Here is a 12,507-nt window from a genome sequence, read left to right on the forward strand (position 1 = left end):
CCAAAGAAAGTATGCGGCGATCATCCACCACTGTTTTCATCCGTGGACGCCCAGGCCTTTTTGAGTTCCCAAGCTCACCAGTCAATTCCTTTTTTCTCAGAATGTACCCGACTGTTGATTTTGCTACTCCAAGCATGTCTGCTATCTCTCTGATGGATTTTTTCTTTTTTTTCAGCCTCAGGATGTTCTGCTTCACCTCAATTGAGAGTTCCTTAGACCGCATGTTGTCTGGTCACAGCAACAGCTTCCAAATGCAAAACCACACACCTGTAATCAACCCCAGACCTTTTAACTACTTCATTGATTACAGGTTAACGAGGGAGACACCTTCAGAGTTAATTGCAGCCCTTAGAGTCCCTTGTCCAATTACTTTTGGTCCCTTGAAAAAGAGGAGGCTATGCATTACAGAGCTATGATTCCTAAACCCTTTCTCCGATTTGGATGTGAAAACTCTCATATTGCAGCTGGGAGTGTGCACTTTCAGCCCATATTATATATATAATTGTATTTCTGAACATGTTTTTGTAAACAGCTAAAATAACAAAACTTGTGTCACTGTCCAAATATTTCTGGCCCTGACTGTATATACCTAATTGAAATATTAACAGAATGTATAACCAAAACAAATTATGCTCAGGGCTAAGTAGAATAAGTTTTAGTTCATGAATGAGTAAATGACATTCATGAATGGAAGAGATACTTATCTGTGGTTTCAGATAGGTGACTACATTCTTCTATTCATTGAGGAATGCTTATCTGTAGTTTCAGATGGCTAACTGACATTCTTGAATAGAAGAGAATAAGTAACTAACATTGTTCCATTCATAAACTCTCATCTATGTCTAGACACACTTGAATGTTTTACTAACGAATGTTGCTAAGGCTGTTCGGACAAGAAATGAACTATGCCCAGCTAGCTGGTTGGTTAATAGATAACGTGGATATATTAAGTAAGCTGTATATATATACAGTACTATGTGTTGAATACAAGATTCAAAAGAGCATTGAGCTTCTCCCGGATAGAGACATGTCTCTGTGTGGTCATTTTTCCTCATACATGCATCTGCGTAGATCTAATCTGGAATCCTCCTCCGCGACCCTGAGAAAGACCCGGAGGTCTCCTCAAACACCTGCTGTTTATGTACCTCGCTGCCCGATCCGGATTTGACCTCTGCTACGTTTTCTAATTACGTCCTTGCCTACCGATTCTGTCCCTGTTCTGCAATTCCTGGTTTGACCCTGCCTGATGACTACTCTCTTGGACTGCTGCCTTCCACAGGTAGTGATCTCCAGGGCCCTGTGTAATTCCAAATCCCTGTATAGGGGTTAAAGGGTTTCAGGGTTCTGGGGGTCCTGCTTGGTGAGTGGCGTCCCTCTATCCTGTCCATTACAGCCCGTCTGAGTCTGTGGATCCAGGCAGGCGTTACACAAAAATAGTAAAGCCTATATGGAAAACTCCACACAAAAATATACTTAAAAGGGTATTTTATTAAATTTCCAAAGTTAAAAGCACTTTAAAAAAAAGAAAAAGGACACAAGATCAACTTGGTCCAAGTTGTTGTACATATGCATTGCACTTTATACTTCTAACCATACTTACCTTTTTGGTGATCTTTAGCCATCTTGTGTTTCAGTGAAAAACATTGCACTTTATTTATGTTTATTATATTTACCTACTTGTTTTTTACTGACACTCAGTTGCTATTTGCATGCACTAAATCATATTTATTAATCTTTACTATGGAATATTGATTGTAAACTTGTTACCGTGTTACTGCTTGGACCAAGTTGATCTTGTGTCCTTTTTCTTTTTTTTTTAAAGTGTTTTTAACTTTGGAAATTTAATAAAATACCCTTTTAAGTATATTTTTGTGTGGAGTTTTCCATATAGGCTTTACTGTTATTGTTAAACTCCCTTACTGATCTATTGATTAGTATCAGGCGTTACACAAAGTCCACAATGTCTTTCTATAGGGATGGACACCAGTAATGTCGTTAGATAAGAGCAGTCTTCTTCTGCTCAGCATGGCCAGCCAACTTAGATGGGTGTCACCACTGTAAAACTAAAGGCTGCTTTACACCAGACAATCTATCGTGCGATAGATCGTCGGGGTCACGGTTTTTGTGACGCACATCCGGCATCGCTGGCTTAGTGCACTAAGCCACAGTCTGGGAAGACGGCCGTTAAGAGGAATCTACAACCCACCCCTATGTACACATCTTGAAACTTACAGATGATAAAAAGCTCCTTGTATTTCCAAGTGAATTCTCACAACATATGGCCTTTATCACTCACTGCAAATCCAAGGGACTACGAGCCACAAAACTCTCCCTCTTCTATAAGACATACTGCAAAAGTGATTTATTTGAGAATACCAGTAAGGGCTTATATTCTGTGACCACCATAATCTATATACCCAGGGTGGATTTCCTCATTATCACTACCCCTGCACCAATAACTTTTAAGAGAAAATTATCTCTGAAAAACTAGTTTTTCTTTGAATGGAGTGTGACTTGGCGTGAAGAAGGCCTATGTCTGGGCCGAAACGTCCCCTTAGTCCCTCCCACTTGCATTATTTGTAAATAAATACACCAACATTTTTGCATAAGAAAAACGAATCTGTTGATTTCTTTACTTCTACCTCATCTTGATGAGAGTGCAATGTTTTGAATTAAAATTACAAAGCAGGAAGAGCACACATCCAAAAAATCTGTTTGTTGATCTCGGGTCTATGTAACGCTGGAGCCGATGAGAAGGCTTGCTTCAGGGAGACAAAAGCACTCTCAGCTTCTGAAGTCCACATCCTCAGATTTGCTCCCTTGAGGATCATGGCAGAGATTGGGATGTGACGCCCCTGAACTATCAGGTCATCACAGGGTATTGCACAATCTACCCTCCCGTGCAGTATCCACCTCCCTCTTGGTTATGGGTCCCTAACCAAATGGTGTTGCCTACATCAGCAAATCAAATCCTAGATACACCCTGCACCACACCCACCAGACACATCAGTGGACAGCTTGAGTGGAATAGAGTCGCCCACCTGGGGGTCAGGGAGGGGAGGTGAGGAGTGTAGTCAGTTAGTAGTCTGAAGTGGAGGAAGTAATGAGTGGTGGTGAGAGATAAGTCCTTGAGCTGTGAGTAGCTCTGAGGAGGTCGGGAGCGGTGACTCCCATAAGGAAACTGTCTAGGTTGCAGACGGTGATCTGGGCCTAGAGGAGTCGGACCCCCGGTCGCAGGGGATTGTGGCAAGGGGCTCGGCTCTGTCGAGCAGGACAGCCGGCAGCCTTGCACCATCACCAGTGCAGGACCGAGTCAAGACGGGGTACGTGGACCCTAGGTTGAGGAGTAGCTGCATGCAACCCGATAATTTACCCGTGGAGAATGGAGCCTTCAAGATTCGTTCCCAACTGCTCCAAAACCGGGGTACTAGCGCAACGAGGGGGATAGGACTTTCCATCCAAAACGGTCCAGAAAATCCCAAGCGTGAGCCCAGAACTCCCACACTTAGCCACAGTGGGGAGTGTGACCCGGCAAGTTTCACACTACCGGGACCACCAGAGAAGTAAACTTAGTGCCAGGAGGCAGGTCACGGATCACCAGGCAGCACCACTGGGGACGGGACCCGAACTAGCTCCCCTCAGCGGCAGCGGTGTCCAGAGATTTGGTTTTCCCGGTTGTCGATGTTTGCTTAATGGACTGAGTGAGTACCAGAGTGATCCCTGTTTCCCACGGCCTTATCCTCACACCGAGTCCCAGGGCATTTCCCCTACATGTGGAGGGTCACAACACCTGACTGCCCACCGTCATCACGGGTTGGGTTCTCCCCAACGGCAGCGGCGGTATTCACCCCAGTTACCGCGCACCATGGGTGGTGTCACGAACTCTATAATCCCCTGAAAATACCCCCTTCATTTGAGTGGCCGCACGACCCCCGGGTCCAAAGACCCTTGAGCCACTGAGAACCCGGATCTGAGCAGCTCGGCTGCTTCCACGGGGGCGGCACAGGGACAGTTTGTGATGAGAAATGGGGAATAAAGTGGCGGTAGTAATTATCGAATCTCAGAAACCGCTGGATTGCCTTAACACCATCAAGACAAAGCCACTTCAGAAGCGCTGACACCTTCTCTGGATCCATCTTCAATCTCGTATTGGAGATTACATACTCCAGGAATGGAAGGTAGGTCTGTTCGAAAATGCACATCTTGAACTTGGTGCACATATGGCTCTCCCTCAGTTTCTACAGGACCTGACAAACATTCCTCCTTTATGTGGGCAGGTTGGCTGAGAACACCAGGATGTTGTCCAGGTACACAACCACACATGAGTAGAGAAGATTCCAGAAAATATAATTTACAAACTCTTGTAAGACTGCAGGGGCATTGCTGAGCCTGTATGACATTACTTGATATTCGTAGTGACCATCCAGGGTGTTGAAGGCAGTGTTTCATTTGTCCCCCTGGTGAATACGGATCAGATTATATGCTCCCCAAAGATCGAATTTGGAAAAGACTCTGGAGCCCATGAGACGATTGAATTACATGGCTAGGATCGTTGATCGGATTGGCGATCTGATCGGCGAACTCAGGTGGGTTCTGCGATCCTGACCTGATCTGGTCCTTGGCAGGATCGCTTATCTCCACTGAGTGATGAGCGTTGTATTCCTCACTAGTATGTACAGTATGTGTGCCGCCCCTGCAGCGGTCGAACCGCTCAGATCCGGGGGTTGCTGCTGTGGCTCGAGAGTCTCTGGACCCGGGGACCTTGCGGCCACTTCAAATAAAAAGGGGGTATTTACAGGGGATAAGAGTTTGTGACACCACCCATGGTTCGCGGTAAGGGGAGTACCGCAGCTGCCGATGGGAGTACCCGGGGGAGATGGAGTGAGGCAGCCAGATGACATTCCCTCCACGGGTAGAGGAGCCCCCGGGACTCTGGATGATGGAGGTGGTGGGGAGCGTGGTGCAGATTAGAAGCAGGGGAGGACAGCGTACTCACTCAGGCAGTGTTGGTGATGATGCGACCGCAAAGCAGACTCTGACAACGAGGTAAACCAAGTCTCTGGGTGCCACTGCCCTCTTGGGGGAGCTTGTCCGGGTATCCGTCCCCTCTGGTACTGCCGGGTGATCTGGAGCCTGCCTCCGTGCACAAATTAGAAGTGTTCTGGTGGCCCATTGGCTTAAAGCTGTCCAGGCCCCGCTTCCTACTTGTTGGTAGTGGAGCTGCGCTCTCAAGGGCTTACGCTTGGGAATTCTGTGGGCTGCGTGGGTTGGAAAGCCCTATCCCCCTCATTGCGCTAGTGTCCCTGATCTCTGAGCTTCTTGGGGACAGTCCATAAAGTAATTATTCTCCACAGGTTATAATTGCCGGGTTGCCTGAAGCTACTCCCCGACCTAGGGTCCTATACCCCGCCGTGCTTTCGGTCCCAGACCGGTTATTAGGCTCGATCTGCTCTCCGTCCTCCAAGACTGGTCTAGGCACCCAGCCTCAATACCCTGCGACCGGGTATTCGACTCCTCCGGGCCCAGACCACCGTCTGCAACCCAACCTGTAACATACAGGGAGCCACCACTCCCTCAGCTCCTCACTTCTCGAGGGCTAACACTATTCTGTCTCCTTCCCTCCCACCAGTCTGCCTGACCCCTAGGTGGGCTGCCCTATTCCAGCTAGGCAGCCCACTGGTGTGCCTGACAGGGTGTGGTGTGGTGTGAGGTGTGGTTGGGATTTGGATGCTGATAGAGGCAGTACCATAGGTTGGGAACCCAGAACCATGGGGGGTTGAGTCCTGCACTAAAGAGTAGAAAGTGTAGTACCCTGTGATACCCTGAATAGTCCTGTGGTATCACATATGCATGGATAAAAATTAGATTTTTGATGTCTTACAATGTACAGTATATTACATTATTTGTAAATGACAATGTAATCTTACTATAATGAGCTACTCAGCAGTGTAAACAATGTTGAAAGCCTAGTTGTGTCTTTTTACAGAGTAGGCACATTTACTTTAATTGTGCAGTTTGTTTGTTTTATTTAAAGGCCAAGTTCACACACAAAGATTTTATACAGAGGTTTTTCAATTTTAACTATGGATCTACAACTGCTTTCCAAATTAATACAATGAGGTGAATATCACTTATACCACTTCTGTGGACTGCAAATGGAGAGTAAAAGTGTTATTCACTGATCTGGAATTTATGATTGGGTTCACATATCTAACTGATGTTTAATTAAACAGCAAGCTCATAGTTAATCCATGAATTTGGTGTTATCTTCATCTACTTGTATGAAGCTCTTCAGAAACTCACTACTTTGTGCTCTTCAACCACCTAGTGGCAATATGGAAGACTTACCTAAGCTATTATGTACTGAATATTACAGGTTTACATCGTGAATATTCACTTTAGACCTGTAATACAAATAAAAACTTTACAGTTAATAGCTTTATTATAAAATATTAGATATCCTTTGTATTATTGCCCAATATTTCAATCTATTGATAAATGCAAATTACCAAAAGGGAAAGGTGTAATAACCTACTGTGACTTTCCTAAACCACTCTTCTGGAATTTTAATGGCCCTTTCTTTAGATAACAGCTGTTATAGCCATAGATATAGCAACTATTAGGCTGAATTTAGGAGGCCTAAAATCTTTCAATGCCTCTGCTCCGTTGTAGTATAAAGCAGAAGAATGGGGTCACATTGTATTAATGTACAAAGACCATGATAAATAAGTCAAAATAAGTCCAAAATATTTTTTTTTTGTTACCTGCTTGGTCTAAGTACCTTGCAGGTCGTAATGTGAACCAATTTACCTGCATTATGCTGCAATGTAGCAGTGGTATATTCCTATCTTGGCCTCGTTAATTGGGTCCTGGGCAAAGTCAGTGTGTTGTCCCAGCCTAATGTAGAGCAAAATAAGATATTACTTACCCCTACCCAAAAGGGGTTGTCTCGTAAAGACAAAAACTAACCTGTGGTCCAGTAAGAGCACATGGACATCATAAAGGGACCATCTCTAAGGCCACTTTCACACGTCAGTGATTCTGGTACGTTTGTGCTTTTTTTTAAACATACCAGAATCAATGACATACGCAGACACATTATAATCAATGGGTCTGCTCACACATCAGTGATTTTTCACTGAACGTGTCTCCGTGCAGCGTGCATGCGGGGCCGTGATTCTGCACGGAGACAAGTCAGTTTTTTTCTGGCATCACTGATGACCCACGGACCACACTATGGTGTGATCCGTGTGTGATCAGTGAAACACGTACCAGAAAATCACAGACATATTAAATATTAAATATTTTCAACTTACCTTGCCTGCGATTCGCTCTGGAGCCTTCGCTCTCGGCAGCTCCTGCCTGGCTCATGAATATACATGAGAGCAGGAAAACCCGACCAGGAAGTAGCTGCAGAGAGCGGTGGGAGGACGCTGCAGAGCTGGAGACGTCAACACCATGGACAGCAGCAGTGAAGGCAGGTGAGTAATGTCCATATGCAATCACGGATCACGGATCACGGATTGCACATGGACAACCCACGTGTGCCGTGAATGACGGAACACCGAGGGACATGTGCGTGTTTTACACGTCAGTGAAGAACGTCAGTGTTTTTCACTGCCGTGTGAAACGGGCCTAAGAGCAATAATAGATAGACAGTCCATAAGAACTGCTCCCACATTGGTGGCATTATGTTGTTAATGTACTACTTGGACGACCATTCATTTGAAAAGCAATCATGTAATGATATATGTGCTCTTCAGCGATGGCTACATAGAGTTCAGTTCGACTGCAACTTCACCTGGCAAAACCAATCATTTTAACTTTGCCGTGAACAGTAATGAGGGCCAGCACTGAGGTGGGGCAAAATGGGTAGTTGCCCAGGACCCCAACATCCGTGGGGGCCCTCAGCTTATACAGCAGGAACTATACTGATAATCAGTGTTGCTTCCGATGTGGAGACTGGTTGAGGATCTTTGGTGACATCACAGTCATATGACCATGATGTCACCACCGGTTGGGCTGAAGAGGAGATGGAATTATGGTAAGTCCTCTAGAGTGTGTATTTAGTATGTATGGGCTCCTGGTGGTATGTATATACAAGCAAAAGGGTAACAATGTTTTTAACATTTCACTTTCAGGCTCTATATATTATCATCCACTACAGCTTGAAGCATGAGACTTCCTTCATTTTATAGACAATCATCTTGGCTATCTCATACATAAATTTGACTTGCAACTATTTAGCATATGATTAGCTATGTGGATTCTTGCCATGTCACTACATTGTTACTGTTTTGCTCTTGGTGTATGAAAAATCTTTTTCTTTCTGTATACTAAAAATTACAACCTGTATTCACAATCCGTTATAGCGTCGTTGTCACAGTCGTCTCTGTTCTGAATGAGACTAGTGACAGGTTCAGGCCCAGAGTCCTTCATCTGCCACGTAAGACTCTTTATTAAATGTTGTTCCCTTTATTTTGGCATGTAATGGGTTAATGTCAGTTTCTCCTTGCTAGCAACATACTCATTACTTCTCCTCAGGTGCTTCTAGTTGGAACCACTCACAGTCTCTATATATACCCTCTGCTTCCAGTAGAGGGGTGCCGATTATTCTCTGATTCATTTGGATGATTGGCCTGGAGGTGTCAGGAGCTGGTGGAACCCTCTCTGCAAGTTGCTGTGTAGGCTGCCATTTGGTGCTGACTGCAGCAGTATTTTGTGTTTTCGCCTGCCTGTCTTTCCTTCCCTTGGTGTTTTATTAGTGCAGTGGTGGAGCTAGTGTCCTTCACCTGCCAACTCACTAGCCAGGGATAATACTGGGCCTGTTAGGGAATCAGGTATCCTGTTCAGGGACAGGTGCAGAACCTGTAAAGGGCCTGGCTAGGAGTATAGGGTACAGCTGCAGGTGAGTTAAGGAGGTGTCCCATCTATACCCTCATTAGTGCTAGTGCACACCGTTGTTAAAGTGCCCCCAGTGTACCCCTTATATTCCCACAGTGATTGAAAAGGAACCAAAATGAGGATGCAATCCAAGAATATACAGAAAGGCAGTAGTTTTAATGGATTCATGATATTGATTTTTATTAGAAAATTCAGCTAACCTAATCATATTGATAATCAGACATAAAACACCAAAGATATTGCTCTAGTGTTTGTTTACTCCCTTCTTTCTCACATTTGGTCTCTGGCTGATAGACAAAAGATAACTCAATATTTATATTTTCCAGAATTCCCTCCAAAATTTGGAAATTAACTTAGTCACCGGGTCGGAAATTATATTTTCCAGAACACCATGTACCCGCATAATGTGATTAATAAGCAACTTACTTGGTGTCTCAGACTTAGGAAATCCAGAGAGAGAAAAAAAAGACACTGTTTACCGAATCAGTCCATCACCTCCCAGATACAAGTCTTCCCTTCTGAGGGTGGAAGGTAAGTAATGAAGTCCATGTACAGGTGGGTCCAAGGACTCCTAGGGTTGGGTAGGGGCTGGAGAAAACTGTCTGGATGGATTCAGAAAGTCTTCAAGTTTCACAAGCAAGCACATATTCCCTACAGTCTTTAATTATGATTGGCCACCAAGAATTCCTGGCTACCAATCAGATGATATTGTTTATACAAGGGTGAATTACATGCACTGCATTATAAGACTTCTGAAGAATATGTAAGGCTAGGTTCACATTTCCGTTGTCTATGATCAGTCACAATCCGCCGCTCTGATAAACAACGCAATCCGTATAGCGAATTCCGTTGTTCCCATAGACTTGTATGAGCGGCGGATTGCGACTGATGCCCTTGCGTTGCATCCGCTGCCCGACTGATCAGTCATGGTACGACTGACCGTTGGGCGGCAGGAGCACAGCATGTAACATTTATTGAGCAGCGGAATCCTTATGTATTCACTGCGTATGCTCAGATCTTGTGTTTAATCATTCAAATTAATGTCTCTCTCTCTCGGCGGCCGAATGATCAGCTGATCACCCGGCGGCCGGCTTCTGTGAGCGATCAGCTGATCTCCCGGCCGCCGGCTTTTGAGAGCGATCAACTGGATCGTTCACAATAGCCGGCCGATCAGCTGATCGTTCACAGAAGCCGGCCGCTGGGAGATCAGCTGATCGCTCTCAAAAGCCGGCGGCCAGCTATTGTGAACGATCAGCTGATCATTCTCTCTCTAGTTTTAAAACGGAAATCGCTATATCATGACAATGAATTCCAATTCTTGTCATCCGTTGTACAATGCATCAGTCACAAGCATGAAGCAATGCATGTGACTGATGCAAAACAACGGAAATGTGAACCTAGCCTAAGTGAAACTGGGGAGAAACAAATAGTTTTCAAGTAGGCGTAGTATCAGCGGCTTGCTCTTGGAATCTACGGATCTCCTCTATGAGATCTAAGGAAATAGACAACACAATTATACCGTCAGCTAAAATAAGAACAGGTGCAGAATTGACAGACTGAAAAGAACAGAAACTTCAAGAAAGTACATCAGCTTTTATGTTCTTAGTGCCAGGTCAAAAACACCACCACAAAATCAAATCTAGAAAAGAGCAAAGCCCTTCTAGCTTGCCTCGGGTTGAGTCCTAATAAGTCAGACTTTTGTGATCCATGATAATAGTGACTTTATACTTGGCACCTCTGAAAAAGAGGTGCTATTCATCGAAGATTCACTTGAGTGCCAACAATTTACGATTACCAATGTTGCAATTTAGCAGATTAAATTTTTTGCTAAAAGAAGGCGCACGGACAAAGGTAAATGAGAGACAGATTACCTTGCGATAATACAACTCTAAAGGGTACTTTACATGCTGCGATATCGGTACCGATATCGTTAGCGAGTGTACCCGCCGCGTCAGTTGTGCGACACGGGCACATCACTGCCCGTGACGCACAACATTGCTTACACCCGTCACACGGACTTACCTTCCCTGCGACGTCGCTCTGGCCGGCGAACCGCCTCCTTTCTAAGGGGGTGGTTCGTGTAGCGTCACAGCGATGTCACACGGCAGCCGTCCACTAGCAGAGAAGGGGCGGAGATGAGCGGGACGTAACATCCCGCCCACCTCCTTCCTTCCTCATTGCCGGTGGATGCAGGTAAGGAGATGTTCGTTGTTCCTGCAGTGTCACACATAGCGATGTGTGCTGCCACAGGAACTACGAACAACCTCGTACCTGCAGCAGCAACGATATTAAGGAAATGAACGACGTGTCAACGAGCAACGATTTTTCACGTTTTTGCGCTCGTTGATCGTTGCTCATTGGTGTCACACGCTGCGATGTCGCTAACGGCACTGGATGTGCGTCACTAACGACGTGACCCCGACGATATATCGTTAGCGATGTTGCAGCGTGTAAAGCACCCTTTACTCTAATCTAGGAGGCATCAACCTCCACAATAAATGGACACTCAAGATTGGGCTGAACCAATACTGGATCAGACTTAAAACATTCCTTTAGCTTAGAAAAGGCACAGAATGCCTCAGGTTTTCATTCTGGACCAAAAACATAATATTTATTATTCTTGGCAAGAGGGGAGGTGGAAAGCAGGTCTATGAGACAATCATAATCTCTGTATGGGGGGAATTTTTGAGATTCAGGCACAGAAAATACATCAGCAAAATGTCTAAATACCTGAGGTAAATAATTTGGTGCGACTTAAGACATGTCAGCAGATAAGGGCATACGGTACATTTCTCCTGATATTCAGGGTTCCAGCGCAAAATATGGTGCCAGTCAATAACTGGGTTATGTTTACCCAACCAAGGCATGCTTAAGACCACTGCTGACAAAAAAGGGCAAAAAATTATTCAAAATGTAAAGTTCCAACAAGCAGGGACACCTCCTTAGTGATATAATTCGTCACTCCCTGGGTGAGAGGTGCATCATCAATAGCAGTGATCATTATTAGAAAATATAATTTAAGCTAGGGTTAACCAAGAACCTTTCCCAACAAAATTTGCTGCAGAACTGCAATAAATAAAGCCCCGAAGCCATACAAATTTTTCTAGGTAAGATAAACAAACAAGTAGCAATAGTTTTGCAGAATCACAGGGAAATAACTGGCCGCCTAGGTGGGCATCCTCGGACCCACCTAGGTGCTGACGTTTCTCTGGTGGTGGCTGACTTGGGCAGGAAGACCTCTGACTAGTGGTGGGCGATCCCCCCCCCGATGATAGGGAGCCTCGCCCAATCGTTTTGTAAAGATCGAAATCGGGATCGAGATAACGAAAAGTTGTGTCCAATCACTGAACTCGGACTTTACAGTTGGATGGGGTAGTGGGGGGGGGCTATAAAATAAATAATATAGTTAATAAACATTATCATTATACTTACAGGTCCCACGGCGCATCCTGCAGACTCTGTCTCCCGGCCGCTTCTGCTTCTGAATCTGATCATTTCTGTGCCTCCAGTTACAAGGACCTTCCGTGACATCATAGTCATGTGACCAGTCTGGTGTGAATGTTGTACAGACATTGGCTTACAGATTGGTCACATGGCTATGAC

At 45.0% G+C, this 12,507-nt stretch overlaps 1 long non-coding RNA gene across 1 annotated transcript in view; it reads left to right on the plus strand.

Moving 5' to 3' along the window:
• LOC142244134 (uncharacterized) overlaps positions 1-9,430 on the plus strand; it is a 302,411-nt gene extending 292,981 nt beyond the window's left edge. Inside the window, exon 3 of the long non-coding RNA XR_012724447.1 lies at positions 9,343-9,430. This is a non-coding gene — a long non-coding RNA (uncharacterized LOC142244134). The remainder of the gene's footprint in view (positions 1-9,342) is intronic.
• Positions 9,431-12,507: the final 3,077 nt, after the last annotated feature.

Source organism: Anomaloglossus baeobatrachus, chromosome 6 (assembly GCF_048569485.1).
Source record: "Anomaloglossus baeobatrachus isolate aAnoBae1 chromosome 6, aAnoBae1.hap1, whole genome shotgun sequence".
Classification (NCBI taxonomy): domain Eukaryota; kingdom Metazoa; phylum Chordata; class Amphibia; order Anura; family Aromobatidae; genus Anomaloglossus; species Anomaloglossus baeobatrachus.